Below are 12500 nucleotides of genomic sequence, written 5' to 3'. Positions count from 1 at the left end.
ATATTCTTAAAGATGTTGATGTTTTTAATATCAATCCTCGCATTCGGATGTTGGCTTCATGTTAACATGCAGCCAACACATTAGGGACTGTTTTAATGCCTTCCAATGAATCTGTTGAAGTTGACAAATTCTACTCATAAAGAAATTACGATGTTTTTTATTACTGTTGTCCCTCCTTTATGATGTACCCTCAAACCTGTCCTTTACCCCTTCTGTGACTCTATCTCTTCCTAATTCCCACGTGGCTGAGGGGTGTAAAAATTCTCCCACCGTGTTCTTATGCGTGCCATAAAAGGCACATGAAAGTGACGAAGTGAGTGGATCTCCAGAGTTGTGTTTTCCTCTCACGGAAAGCCGAGGCGAAAGAGGGCGTGGGAGGACGTTTACATCAAAAATCCAAGTAATGAGGTCATTAGATTTGGTCCAGATGACGATATGTTCGTCAGAAGAAAGATCGAGATGTTTGCGTTGAGTGAAATTAAGTTGGTATTGAATGGGTAGTTTGAGTTTGGGAGTGTGGGTGGGGGAGAGGGTGGGGTGTGATGAGTGGGTGAGGGAGGGAAGGGTGGGAATGGCACTGTTGGTAAGGGAAGAGATGCTAAGGTACGTGTTGGACTGGAGGAGGAAAAGAGACAAAACAATTGCCCCTAGAGCAACTACCCACATTATTCACGTTTCAAAATTTGTGTAAATTTGAATATCAAGGATTTTATGGTAGTTGATTAATTTACTAAAAAATAAATTGGTCTTGATTAATGGTAACAAAACAAAAATATATTTCTTATAGAGATATCATGCTACATTTGCCCGTAATTTTCAGTTCAAGGACTAAAATTCACTGAAATTCTATTCCTGTGACTTTTGTCATTTCCAACATGTCCTGACTTTATTTTGAGCACGTACTGACAAATTCTCATGAAAAGGGAAGGATTTTTTGGCACATCACATTAGTAAAATGGAGTTCATTTAGTCAGTGATCAGCCAAAACTTGTCTAGCAGGACTACCGTATATGTACGTAAAGCAGAAAAAAATAGCAAATGGTGTAATATCTTAAGAATAGGAGAGGAGACGACATTACGAGTATAACAGTACACCTGAACAAGATAAAGAAGAGAAGAGGAAACTGTAATGTTATAACACATTTGTAAATGTAAACTTTAAACCCACTTTCGGAGAAATAATATCAGAAGTACAGGAAAGCTGTATATTTCGACTACTGCCTGTAGTCCTCATTTATACCTGTACTCTATCTTCTTGTAACCATTCTGCTGAAGAGGATTACAGACAGTAGTCGAAATATACAGTTTTCCTGTACTTCTGATATTATTTCTCCGTGACCAATAAAGAATTTTATTTATTTATTTTATTCAAAGTGCACATAAGGAAGAGAAGCTGATTGGCCAAGACAACACCCATATTCATACTGCAGATCCTTCACGCAAAGAAGTTTTACAGATTAAGACATCCATTAAACGCAGCGCCATAGAAACAGAAGAAACAGCCCAGTAGATTATAAATACAGCTATGGTCAACATTCCAAATTGGAATGTTGTTCAACTTTCACCAATCCGTTACATCAGACGTGGTATACGCATTCACAAGTAGGAAGCCGGTAATCCTTTCCCAATACCACCTAGTCTACAAACTATGGAGATTCCAAATGAATATACAGTCATTTACCGAGATGAGCCCTTTTTATCTATATGACGGTGGTGCCGAAAGTCCTACTGAATATTTTATATTAAAAAAAAAAGATAAAACAACTTGAGAGCAATGACAACAACGGGCCATTGGTTTGCAGATGAGCTGTTCTACCAGACATACACCATACAATCCCTTGTTGACAACAATGTACTATCTTGTGTTTATGCTCTGTTGCCAAATTAATTGCATACGTACTATGAGAGGTTCCAGCAGCTACTCAGCCTTAAGCCCTACTGAGAATTTTCCCATAAGCAAATATTAAAGGTTGCTTCTTCCACCTGTCTTAGTGTTTATACTGAAAGGCCCAAGCAAAAATATTCTTCAGCAGAAATACCAAGAAGATGAGGATTTCAGCATCTCTATAAAGATGATTCCTGCGCTTGCATCCTGTCCAGTTGTTTATATAGAAGAAAAAGCCTTCGAGACTTTGGCGGAAGAAATTGGTGATGATTGCCAAGATCTACTTGACTACTTTGAAGACCAGGTAGATTACAATGCAGAGATCCACTATTTAGCCATGAAATATGGAATGCGCATGGCAGAACCGTCGAAGAACTACCAAGAACCAACAGTAACAAAGAAGATTGGTATCAATGCTTGAGTTGGAGATGAGTCGATAGATGGAGTAGTAGGGAGGTTTGGGACGTCAGGAATCAAGGTCGTTGTCGTCATTACCTAGTGGAAGGTCTCTTAGAGTGGAGAAAAAATGGAGGAGGAAAACGTAGAGAAGCAGAGAATACTGAAAGTAAACAGGTTACGCAGAAAGGACAAATAAAGAATACTGGGATAAGCTTACAGAAGCCTAAAAGGGGGTTAGGGATAGGGGGAAACAGGAGTAAAAGTAGAATATGTGTATAAAGATGGTACGAGTATATGGGTTGAGAAGGAAGAGAGGAAACAGGAAAGGCAGCGGCTGGTAGAGGTGAAATGAAGAAGGCAGTGGTGGAATACAAGAAGTGAGCTAATGAGGCTTGGTTGCAAAGTAGACCCAAGGGATCATATGAGAGGTACAAAGAGAAGTGAAGAGAAGCAAAATGCAAGGCAAAGAGAGTTAATAAATGTTAATGGGATAAGGGGTTGACGGATTCTCTTATTTTTAGGTTATAATTTAAAAGGGAACATGTAGGATTGTTTGAAAAAATAGAACATACATACATATATATATATATATATATATATATATATATATATATATGTATATATATTAGATATATATATATATATATAAATATGTATATATAAATATATGAATATATATATATATATGTATATATACGTATATATATACATATATATATATATATATTTATGCATACACATATACATATACTGTATATATACATAAGAATATACATATACATATAAATATGAATAACAAGAAAAGGATTGATCATGATACCTTTAACCTTTTAGTTATGCTGGAGCTTTCCTTCGGCTGAATGAAACTCTGTTGGCAGCAGGACTGAATTCGCAAGTCTTAGATGGCATTGATTTCTTTCTTTCCTTTCCTCTTTCTCTTTTAACTTTTTAGTCGTTGCCAGGTCTGCGAGGTGGCTGGGCATTTGTCGGAGCTCGGGGATTTAAGACCCTACTCCCTGCTATCACGCATCAATTCTTCAGCGGCCTCGAACCGCCATCAATCTAGATTCTGGTCTCCAGACAGTGGGGCTTTTGTGCGCTGGCCCGCCATTCTCCCCAGTGGAAATGTTAATATTACATATATTGTAGGTATGCATATATCAATGGCTCTTCCCTCTTTGGTAAGGTTTTGTTCAAGTCAAAGCACGATTTGGGGAATGCGGAAAGTATCATCTTTGATCCTCTCATTCCACCCCCATTTTGGCTTTTGCTACATACACACATGAATATCATTGTGACATTCTGGTCTCCCGTCACATGAGAATATTTAAAGAATTGTTGATTTAGAAAGGTTCCTGCGTTACCCTGGTCTATAGAAATGTCACTGAGGCCCCTAGAATATTACTTGTATATAATCATTCATTCAATACCCCATAGCAATAATTAAAAATATTGACATCAATAATGAATTAAAATCATATCATCACCTGCGGCGTTACACCACTCCTGAAGATTGTGCACTTGTTCAGGGATCTGTTTTCTAATCCATAACCTTAAACAGGTCATGGAGAAGGATCTTCGGATACGCGCAGGGACAGAGGTCACAACCTCGTGGGAAAAGAATTAAAGAGCCGTGAGAAGTATGAGGAAGAATTATGACAAGACTCACTTAGGGGGCTCCGTTGAGACGCCATGGTAAGAACCCTTTTTCGGGGAGGCTGCGCACACGTCAGGCACACCAGTTGTCATCATTTGTTGTTTGTTAGAGTTTCGCTGTGTAACGCTGCGGCACGTTCAGCATCGATCCCTCTTACTAATGAAATATACGGGCCCGCGAGCGCAATCACGCACATACACACTCACACACATGCACACACACACACAAACACACACACACACACACACACACACATACACAAACACACACACACACACACACATTGTGTATATATATATATATATATATATATGTATACATATATATATACATATATATATATATATATATATATACGTACGTATGTATGTATATACATACATACATATATATACATATATATATATACATATATATGTAAATATATATAAATATATACATATATATGTGTGTGTGCATATATATATATATATATATATATATGTACATATACATATATTCATATAAACACACATAGGGCGAAGCCACATACACACACACACACACACACACACACACACACACACACACACAACATTGTGTATATATAAATATATATATATACAATCTATATATAATATATATATATAAATAATATATATATATATAAATAATATATATATATGAAATATATATATTTAATATGTATTGTTACGGGCGGGCTGGTTAGTGAAGAGACGTTACGTATAACGGATAAGTGCTTAAGAACCAGCTCACTTCTAGAAGTCACTGTAGGACTGAACTATCTGGTCAGGGCCTAGATAATTCGTAAGACTAGAAGTAAAGGTAACAAAGAAGATTCCAGGAAAGGAATATTAAACTAGCGATAAAACTAGTAAACGAAATTATTAATATGGAAAATATTTACAGGCAATCAACACAAAAGAGAATGGGCAGTAGGGTCAATGGGACCGTTACATGATTTATAAGAATATGGAAATTATCGTTCAAATAAGAAACACAAGATACGTATACAATATGGTACTATCTAAGTACAAAGAGATCAGGAACATGCATCAGAATAAGTAATAAGTACAAATATAAGTATAAAGTAATGCAATGTATATCAGACACGTAATGTAGGCAAAAAGGGTGATCACTTCACACCAATCGTCTCATGAGTCTAAACTTCCAGTTTTTATCAAGAGATAAGATATGCGAGAAAATGACTAGGAGTGAGCGATTTCCACCGCTTATATACCATTGGACCGGAAGCGGGATACTTCCGGGTGAGCGAAAGAGGGGGAGGAGGGTAAGTTAACACACGTCAACATGGGTAGTTTTAAGACCCTCGACTCGCTTGAACAATCTACTTATTTAGTAACTGTCAAATCTGTGCGCTCCGAACTATTCAGGATTTCGCTTGTCTGTTTGTTCTACAAGAGTGCACACCTCTCTCCGCACGTAGGCAAGATTACATATAGTGGACGGGCGTTACTGCTTAACATTGTTACAATACATACATAGACAAGAAATATGAACATAGTTATGTAATACAAAGGAACACAATTCTATAACATAATTACACATATGACGTAATATCTAATATTACGTTACACCTCCACCGTTTCTAGAAAGGACGTCGGCTAAAACATTAAAGACGCCTTTTATATGATGAATTGTTAGATTAAAGGGTTGGAGAAATAAACTCCAACGTGTAAGTCTCGGATTCTTGTTTTTCATAGTCTGTAGGAACTTTAAGGGGTTGTGATCCGAATATACTTGAATGATAGTTGAGGAACCCAGGTAGACTTCGAAGTGGATAAGGGCCTGGACCAAAGCGAGCGTCTCCTTCTCAATTGTTGAGTAGTTCTTCTGCGCAGGGGACAGCTTCTTGCTGTAGTAGGCGATAGCGTGAAGAACTTCATTGTGTTCTTGCAAGAGGGCGGCACCGATACCGGTGTCGCTGGCGTCGACTTGCAGAAGAAAGGGTCGTTGGAAATCGGGTGCCCTTAGAACTGGTGCGTTAGTGAGAAGGGACTTCAGGTTTTTGAAGGCCGTCTCACAGGTAGGTGTCCACACGAAGTCGTGGTCTTTTCTCAACAGGTCAGTCAATGGTTCTGCTACATCTGAAAAATTTGGACAAAAACGGCGATAATAGCCACTCATTCGAGGAATCGACGTACCTCTCTACGATTAGTGGGTGTTGGTACATCATTGATGGCTTTTATCTTGGCGTATATTGGAAACACTTGGGAATTTCCAACTTTAAATCCCAAATAGGGGACCTGTGTATGTCCGAAATCACATTTGGACAAATTGATGGTAAGGTTTGCTTGGTCTGCTCTATAAAATAAATTATTTAGGTGTTCAATGTGTTCTGTCCAAGACTGACTAAATCTGACTAAAACATTATCTAAGACTGACTAAACTAAGACTGACTAAAACATCATCTAGATAAGTTTTTACTCCTGGCAATCCTGCAACAAGATTACTTATCATTCTTTGGTAAGTGGCAGGGGCATTTTTAAGCCCAAATGGCATTGCTCTGAATTGGAACAATCCCTCTTCCGTAATGAAAGCGGTAACTTCTCTTGAGCGAGGGTGTACAGGGATTTGATAGTATCCCCTTAACATATCCAACTTGGATACATACTTGGCAGTTCCTAGACTGTCTATGATATCATCTATCCTAGGGATAAGAAAAGCATCGGCCTTAGTATGGGCATTGATTTTCCTGTAGTCAATGCACAGGCGATAAGAATTGTCAGATTTAGGGACAAGAATGCAAGGAGATGCCCAAGGACTACTGGAGGGTTCAATTATTCCCTGTTGAAGCAGAGTGTTTATTTCTGCTTTTATGAACTCCTTCTTTTTTGGATTGACTCTATAAGGGGCTTGTTTGATAGCTCTTGGCGAGTCTAGAATTATTTCATGTTCTATCAAAGAAGTGAATCTTGGGGAATCTAGAAATAATTTTGGAAAACTTCTTAAGAGAGAAAGAATGTCTTTACCTTGTTTCTCAGATAAGTGTCCTACTTTTATCTGAAGATTTTGTAGTATCTGAGAGTTTTCCAAGGGAATCTCAGGAGGATTAGGCAGGTTATCAGGATGCTCCTCCGATTCTATTGTGGTAGAGCTGTAAATTGGAATTGGATCTCTGGAATGATAAGGTTTTAAGGTATTTATGTGACAGAGACGGGAACTCTTTCTTCTGTCTGGAGTTTTGATTATGTAGTTGAGATCACTGGCTCTGGACAAGACTTCATAGGGTCCTTTGTATTTAGCCTGCAATGGATCTCCTGGTATGGGAAGATAAAGTAACACTTGATCTCCTGGAGAGAAAGTTCTAAGTTTAGAATTTTTATCATACCGACCTTCATTACTCGTTGAGCATTCGTCAAGTTCTCTCTTGCCAACTTCCAAGCTTCTAACAACTTCTCGGTGACCTGGGACACGTATTTCAAAGAAGGAACAGGTGGTTCTTCTTTCATCCATTGTTCATGAAGTATCTTTAGGGGACCACGGACTTCATGACCGAAGACTAATTCTGACGGGCTGAATCCAAGGCTTTCTTGAATTGTTGTTCGGGTGGCGAACAACAAAAAGGGGAGTCCGTCTTCCCAATTTCGAGTGTTCTCAGCACAGAAGATTCTTAACATTGTCTTGAGCGTTTGGTGAAAGCGCTCTAGAGCACCTTGTGATTGAGGATGATAGGCGGAGGAAGTTACATGATTTATACCTAGTGTTACAAGAGTTTCTCTAAACTTGTTGGAAAGAAAATTACTTCCTTGATCACTTTGAATGTTCTTGGAAAATCCTACCATAGTGAAATATTTCAACATTTCTCTGATTATGTTTTGAGCTTTAATATTTTTCAAAGGAATTGCTTCTGGAAAACGAGTGCTCATACACATGATTGTGAGAATGTACTGATTTCCTTTACTTGAAGGAGGTAAAGGTCCTACACAGTCAATAAGAACTTTTTTAAATGGCTCTTCCATTACAGGAATGGGATGGAGTGGAGCTTCTACAATTTTCTGGTTGGGCTTACCTACAAGTTGACATGTATGACATGTTTTACAATATTGGGCAACATCTTTGACAACCGTGGGCCAATGGAAATGTTGGCTAATCTTGAAAAAGGTCTTTCTTACCCCTAAGTGACCTGCTAAGGGAGTATCATGAGCCAATCTTAGAACATTATTCCTGAAACCAAGAGGGAGGACTATTTGATTCCTTACTTGCCATGGCTGGTCAGCGGTTGCGGTGGATGCTCTCCATTTTCGCATTAGGACTCCGTTTTCTATATAGAAACCTCGTGACATATTTTCAACTTCTTCTGGAGATGAAACAATCTCGTACAAATTTTTAAGAGAATGATCTGACTTCTGTTCTTTGATTAATTCTGCTCTAGATAGAGAAACTGGTGAAGAAGAAGATGGGTCAGTTTGGGAGAATAGGGATTCTAAATTATAGGTCTCCTCTTCAGATTTCTTGTACTGAGATCTAGTTACAGCACAAGCGGGAAACAACTGTAAGTTATCTGATGGTTCTACTGAGGTCTTAGGGTTATTTGTTATTAAGGGAGAAATGACTTTGCTTCCAGCGATGTCATTGGCCAACAATAAGGATATTCCTACTATGGGAAGAGAGTCTACTACTGCTACTTTAACCATTCCGGTTGTTAAATCAGACCGCAAGAAAACATTATGTAATGGACATTTTACAATTCCTCCAACTCCTTCTATCAATATATCATAACCTGTATATGACTCACCCAGATTCTGCAAGACAGAATTTAAAATCAGACTTTGCTTTGCTCCTGTGTCTCGGAGTATGGAAATAGGATATTGTTGTGAACTACTACTATGAGATATAGTTCCTGAAGATACAAATGGTTTGAAACAAGGATCATGATCTGATGAGGGGGGTTCAACATTACTTGACAATACCGGCTTCTTTGGTAGTTTATCCTGAATAGAGGATTTTGAATCATCTGATTTTATATTACTTACAAGAGTTGGTGTCTTATTGGAGAATGAGGGTGTCAGTCTCTTTCTGCAATTAGAAATGTGATGGCCAACCTGTTTACAATATGAACAAGTTACAGGGGGATTAGTCTTAAACCTTTCCATTCTTTGCCAAGGTTGGTTTGGAGGATATTGATTGAAATCAGACCTGTAACTGAAATGTGATGGGCTAGACTGATTTTCAAAGTGTTTCTTTGGGGACCAAGGATCAGAGTATTTTGTTGAATCTGGAATATATGACTTTGACTTTTGGGATTCCATTTGTCTTGACTTAGGTTTATGATTTAGTGTGAACTCATCAGCCAATACAGCAGCTTTAGTTAAAGTTTCGGGAACATGATCATCTATAAAAATCCTAAGATCTGTCTCTAAGGTATTCTTAAACTGCTCCAATAAAATCAACTGTTTAAGTCTATCTAAGGTGTCCGTTTCACTAGCCAAACACCACCTATTGAATAACCTCTCTTGTTGAGCCGCATATTCTACGTATGTTAACTGAGGGTGTCTTCCTATAATTACGGAATTTCTGTCTATAGGCCTCTGGTATTAGTTCATAAGCTTTTAAAATACAAGCTTTCATATTATCATACTCGCTTTCTGCTTCTGAAAGAGAAGTATAAATTTGCTGAGCCTTACCCTTAAATTGTGTTTGAATGATTAATGGCCAATTTTCTTTAGGGATTTGTAACTGTTGCGCCAATTTTTCCCACTGAAGAAAAAAAATTTCTGGCTCTCCTTCTGAAAATTTGGGTAAAAGTTTTACATACTTGGAAATATCTATATGACCTTCCTGAACTACGGGTTGTCTATCAACAATCCTAGCTTCTACTTCTGCCTTCTTTAATTCTAACTCTGCCAATTTGACTTTAGTTTCGTTCTCTCTTTCTATTTGTTTCACTTTAGCTTCCTCTTCTCTAGCTCTAAATTCTGCCTCAATTTGCATTTGTTTCAGTTTAGTTTCCTCCTCTTTAGCTTTAAATTCTGCCTCAATTTGCATTTGTTTCAATTTAGCTTCCTCCTCAAATTCTACTCTACTGACTTTTAATTCAATCTCATTAATATTAAGTTAGTTTAGTCGAGCCTATATTTCTAACCTATTTGAAGGAATTTGTATAGCTGTAATCTCTTCTGGAGATAAGATCTCATCTTCGATCAGATTTTCAACGAGTTCCTGAAGTATTTTTTTCTTTCGCAAACTTGTATCAATGTCTACTCCAAAGTGCTTGCCTATTTCTATCAAAGTGTCTTTAGTTTGTTTCTTTAAGAAACTTACCTTGGGATTTTGAACGAATTCTTGAATTATATCATCCATCTCTATAAGAATGTGTTAAATACCTGATCCAATATCCTTGGCAAGGGTCGCCACTTTGTTACGGGACGGGCTGGTTAGTGAAGAGACGTTACGTATAACGGATAAGTGCTTAAGAACCAGCTCACTTCTAGAAGTCACTGTAGGACTGAACTATCTGGACAGGGCTTAGATAATTCGTAAGACTAGAAGTAAAGGTAACAAAGAAGATTCCAGGAAAGGAATATTAAACTACCGATAAAACTAGTAAACGAAATTATTAATATGGAAAATATTTACAGGCAATCAACACAAAAGAGAATGGGCAGTAGGGTCAATGGGACCGTTACATGATTTATAAGAATATGGAAATTATCGTTCAAATAAGAAACACAAGATACGTATACAATATGGTTACTATCTAAGTACAAAGAGATCAGGAAAATTCATCAGAATAAGTAATAAGTACAAATATAAGTATAAAGTAATGCAATGTATATCAGACACGTAATGTAGGCAAAAAGGGTGATCACTTCACACCAATCGTCTCATGAGTCTAAACTTCCAGTTTTTATCAAGAGATAAGATATGCGAGAAAATGACTAGGAGTGAGCGATTTCCACCGCTTATATACCATTGGACCGGAAGCGGGATACTTCCGGGTGAGCGAAAGAGGGGGAGGAGGGTAAGTTAACACACGTCAACATGGGTAGTTTTAAGACCCTCGACTCGCTTGAACAATCTACTTATTTAGTAACTGTCAAATTTGTGCGCTCCGAACTATTCAGGATTTCGCTTGTCTGTTTGTTCTACAAGAGTGCGCACCTCTCTCCGCACGTAGGCAAGATTACATATAGTGGACGGGCGTTACTGCTTAACATTGTTACAATACATACATAGACAAGAAATATGAACATAGTTATGTAATACAAAGGAACACAATTCTATAACATAATTACAGATATGACGTAATATCTAATATTACGTTACAATATATATATATATATATATATATATATATATATATATACGTACGTATTTATGTATATACATACATACATATATATATACATATATATATACATATATATGTAAATATATATATATATATATACATATATATGTGTGTGCATATATATATATATATATATATATATATATATGTATGTACATATACATATATTCATATGTATGTATATATATATATACATATATGTATATGTATATGTTGCAAATGGTTGGAAAGACTATATTCAAATATGTGGGAGCGATGGTGCAAGACAACTTTTCACCCGATACTCATATAGATTACTCCAGAAAATCAAAGAGGGTTTCCTTTATATGCAGGAAGAAACTGTAAAAAGATATAGAAATTCTGATCATGTCAAGACGGACATGCGTCAAAACATGCGTCATTGGTATGGTCTCATCACAGAGTGAGTGATTTAAGCAAGATCGAAAGAATGCAAAGGGTAGCAACCAAGCTGGTTCCAAGTTTGGTAGGTAAACCATATGAGGAGAGACAAGAACTGGGTCTGCCAACATTGAAAAATCAAAGAGAAAAATACTGCATGATTGGAATTTTCAGGCTACTTAAGGGTTGCTAATGTTACTAAACTACACTGACAAGGGTTTTTTAAGAGGTCATTAGAACAATTTAAGAAAAATAAATGTCTAAAGGATCTGAAGAAGAAAAATCCAGACTATTGTATATAACCTTGAAATAGCTCAGGTGATATAGTCCAACCTGGAAAAATACAAGAATTCAAATCTAAATATGATAACAGAAAAATAGGGATATACCCCAAGACCATGGTGTTGAAACTATGGTGGTAACTGTCACACGCACACACACACACACACGTACACACACACACACACACACACACACACACACACACACACACACACACACACACACACACACACACACAAACACACGTACACACACACACACACACACACAGCATATATATATATATATTTATACACACACACACACACATACATACATATTACACATACAACACACACACAAAAACGCACACCACATACCCACACACACACACAAACACACACACACACAAACACACACACACACATACACACACACACACACACACACACACACACACACACACACACACACACATACACACACACACACACAAGCACACACATAATACATAATGCAGACTAAACACAATTACATGTATGTGCTCATACATACAACTAAGATCCACGCATGATAACTATAGA

The sequence above is a fragment of the Oratosquilla oratoria genome, chromosome 35 (genome assembly GCF_046742065.1).
Source record: "Oratosquilla oratoria isolate Oo_2021 chromosome 35, ASM4674206v1, whole genome shotgun sequence".
In the NCBI taxonomy this organism is placed as follows: domain Eukaryota; kingdom Metazoa; phylum Arthropoda; class Malacostraca; order Stomatopoda; family Squillidae; genus Oratosquilla; species Oratosquilla oratoria.
The sequence above is the reverse complement of the archived record's forward strand: the minus strand, read 5'-3'. Positions refer to the sequence as shown.